A 4,349-nucleotide genomic window follows, 5' to 3' on the forward strand; every position below is an offset into this window, starting at 1 on the left:
CATAGATGCACACAGAGTGGAGACTATGTGAAGACAAAGGGAAAAGACAGCCCTCTACAAGCCAAGGAGAGAGGCTTCAGAAGAAATCAACCCTGCTGAAACCTTGATCTTGGACTTCTAGACTCTAGTACTGTAAGAAAATTAATATCTGTGTTTGAGCCACCCAGGATATGGTACTTTGTCATGGGAACCCTAGCAAATTAATACAGCCTTTGGAACAAGGCAACTGCTATAGGACATTAGCACCTACAGGCCCCAGTTCATCAGATACCCCAGTGTAAGTCTGCCATTATGTCTACTCAAGCTCGTGTGAGGTGACAGAAAACCTAGTCCTGTGTGGCAAGGAAAGATCAGGAACTGCAATATAAGAAAAGATGCAGCCAGGCATGGTGGCTCAAGCCTGTAATCCCAGCACTTTGGGAGGCCAAGGCAGGTGGATCACGAGGTCAGGAGTTCGAGACGAGCCTGACCAACATGGTGAAACCCTATCTCTACTAAAAATACAAAAATTAGCTGGGCATGGTGGCACATGCCTGTAATCCCAGCTACTCAGGAGGCTGAGGTAGGAGAATCACTTGAACCCGGGAGGTGGAGGTTGCAGTAAGCCACTGCATTCCAGCCTGGGTGACAGAGCGAGACTCCATCTCAAAAAAAAAAAAAAAAAAAAAGAATAGAAAAGAAAAGAAAAGATGCTCATTAATTTCCAAACCTGGTTAATGCCTCCATGGACTAGCAGATGACAGGATGTAAATCTTGTTTTGCTTTTTCCTGTTATTGGTGGAGGGAAATTTGAAATTGGTGTCATCTGCCCCTTCAGAGGATGGTTCGTCTGGTATTTGCAAACTTGCTGCAGGCTTTCAGGTTCCTTCTGTAACCATTCTGTTTGAGGCATCTGAAGGGCAAGTTTGGTCCCTAATCCTTGGTTCCTCCATATTGTAAATGGCAGGCTTTTCCAATTGGTCCTGCTGCTTCTTTGTCTTTGAAAGTTGTGGACAATGTGATGCCTCTAGATGTTTCCAAAAATGAAATGGAAATTTCACCTTAATTTTATGAAATGCATCTCTTTGCAAAAGGGTAAAGAAGAAGGGAAGTAATGATTTTTGAGCTATGGGCACCATTCTGATGATTTCTGAACATTATCATGAGTTCTTGATTCCTCCATTGTTGTTGGCAGGGATTTGAGTTTGTGTTGAGTGGAACTTCAGGTTTGTTTGGTTTGGTATTTACATTTTTCAGTAGCTTTTCTACATATATATTAATTTCTAAATTCAAGTGGTTCATTTATTTCACACAAATAACTTTGGTTATGTGATTCAGTTTTTTTGTTTGTTTGTTTTTATTTTTGTTTTAGATAGGGTCTTGCTCTGTCACCCAGGCTGGAGTACAGTGGTGTGATCATAGCTCACTGCAGTTTTGAACTCCTAGGCTCAGGTGATCCTCCCACCTCAGCCTCCCAAAGTGCTGGGATTACAGGCATGAGCCATCGCACCCAGCTCAAAATATTTTTAGGATCAATTTAATTCAAGGCCAAGCAAGTTGGTCTAGCTTATTATAGTTTTTGGTTTATGACTTATTTTTATTCAATGTCTTGGGTTTTATAAATAAAATCATAAACTTTAAAACTGTTCATAAAACTGTGAACTATATTTAAAAATCATCTGGCTGGCAACTGAGTTGGTTTTTATAATCTGAAAACTTATGTTTTTTTTCAACTCTGAGAATTTCTATTCTACTTTCCCATTATTGCCTTCTTCTACTCTCTTTCCTTTCCTTTCGTAACTTCTATTAAGCAAATACTGAACCTTGGGGGATTTTGCTTACATGACTTTCAACCATTTTCACATATTTTCCATCTCTTTTGTCTTTTGCCCGGTGTTTGGGGAAAATTCCTTTGGCTTCTGTTTCCACTAATTTGCCCTTCAAGTAGGTCTGTTCTGCTTCTCAACTAATGGATTTTCAATATCAGAAATGACTTTTTAAATTTCTAGGGTTTCTCACTGATTGTTTGTTATGGATGCAATATCCTTTCAAGACTTACTGATTAAAAATTAAATTCATTTAACATTTATCCTGTTCCTTTTATTAATTTAGTTTCCTCTGATATTATTTCCTTTTATTAGTTGGGTTTGGTGCTTCTCTTTCATGGTATTGGTTCCCCTCTCCCCATAAGATAGTTGGTGGTTGTCCCATCATCCCTTAATGTGGGAATGGGCTTGTCTCCTCTTTCTGCTTATCATAGCCTGTCTTCAGGGACTGTGAAGAAGGGTCAGGACATGCTATGCCAAGAGACTGAATGGTTTCCATCTTTTCTTGGGACATGCTATGCCAAGAGAGTGAATGGTTTCCATCATTTCTTGGGGTCACTAGATCCCTGAGCTCTGCCCCTCGGGTCCCAGGATCACCACTAACTTTTTTTTATCCCGCAGGCAAACACCTGATATATAATGTGAGCAGGACAGAGGAGGCTCCTAAGTGAATTATTCTGTCTCAGGGCCCTTCCTCCTCTTGTATCCTTTAACTCTTGCTTGCAACTTCCCTACACTACTGCTCCTCCTGAATCTGTTCTGGTTTCCTCTGATTTTGTTTCTCTATGAATCAGATCTTGCGTCTTTTCTGTATCTCTGGATTTCTTGAACATTGTTGGAATACTGATCCCCCTTTTCCTTATTTTCCTGTGCTTTTAGATGCCTGTTTCAGACATATCTTTTAATGAAATTTGGAGTAGAAGAGAAGCTAACTGTGTGTATTCAATTCACCATCTCCATCCAATCTTTACCTTTTAATTTATTTATCATCTCTACTTATTATCAAACAATACAAGCTTATTGTGAAAAACTCAAAGACTATAGAAATGGAAAGTGAAATTTCCCTTTTATGTTAGATGACTCTAACATAAGTCTCAGCTGGTATCTTCTTGGCCTCACCTGTTGGTTTCAGCTAGAGCTGAGTAGACAGTTCTGTGAAGGCTTACCCCCCAACTCTCTGGCTGTCAACATCTATTCTCAAATGCACACCTTCTCCTCTGGCCCCAGAACTCTTCCAAATCTGCAGATTGCCTGTGTGGAGCTTGCTGGGTAGCTCGGAAGTGCAGACTTTCAACATGGGTGGGAGAACAGTGGGGGCAGTCCCTTGTCCAACTAGGATGAGGGCCAATATCCTATCCTTCACATAGACAATTCCAAGAGGTATTCTATACTCTTCTGAGGAAGTCCCTCCAAACTTGATCCCTATTGCCCACAACAATGACCTTGATAATGAACCTATGTACGTGTTTCCTTCTCCCTTCTTTTTTTTGAGACAGAGTCTTGCTCTGTCAGCCAGGTGGGAGTGCAGTAGCATGATCTTGGCTCACTACAGCCTATGCCTCCCAGGTTCAAGCAATTCTTCTACCTCAGCCTCCCAAGCAGCTGAGATTACAGGTGCGCACCACACCCAGCTAATTTTTGTATTCTTAGTAGAGATTGGGTTTCGCCATGTTGACCAGGCTGGTCTTGAACTCCTGACCTCAAGTGGTCCGCCTGCCTCAGCCTCCCAAAGTGCTGGGATTACAGGCGTGAGCCACCATGCCCAACCTTTCTCCCTTCTTTTACTCTCCCAATTTCTTATTCCTGGTCACAGAGATCTGTTCCCCTTTCCCTCTTATTTGACAATGCCCTTTTCCTCACTGCAAACCTAAATTTCCTCTATCCCTCAGTTCTGATTTATCATTTCACTATAACTCTATTAGCTGTAAAGCATTTGGGGATGCTGTCAGGATAACACGCTCTGTAGCAAATGAGGTTGTATTGAATTATTTAGCTTTCAACTAAAGTGGAGATAACTAAAGCAGCTGAGCTGGTTCGTAAAATGTTGGGGTAATCTGTCTGCTGATTTGGAGCTTTTATCATATTAATTTTTTCTTACGGTTGAAAATTATAAATTTTAAGGTTACAAAGAAAAATATGTGTGCAACTATTTAGTTCAGTGCCACAAACCTATAGCTAAGGAGTTATCTGTTTTGCATAGTATATAATTACGTAGCTGCAGAACCACTGTTCTAGAGAACCATGAATTTATCTAATAAGTGTATTCATACAAGGTTTTAAAAAACCATAAATACATAATTTCCCTCCATTTTTTTCTATCAAAAATAGATCAAGGATTTCTGCTTGAGATATATAATAGTCTCAGCTTTTGAAGCTGGCCTGTTTTTCTTGAGCTTTTTTTGCCAGAATTTGACTTAAAATTTTTTTTTTCACCAAAAAGAACTTTCTGTCTTTAACTCAGTAATAGACAAATGCACTCTTAAATGTTGTCAACAAAGCAGAGGAGAGGATCATTGCTAATCTATTGATGACCATGAATGTTTT

The sequence above is a fragment of the Papio anubis genome, chromosome 7 (assembly GCF_008728515.1).
Source record: "Papio anubis isolate 15944 chromosome 7, Panubis1.0, whole genome shotgun sequence".
NCBI lineage: Eukaryota > Metazoa > Chordata > Mammalia > Primates > Cercopithecidae > Papio > Papio anubis.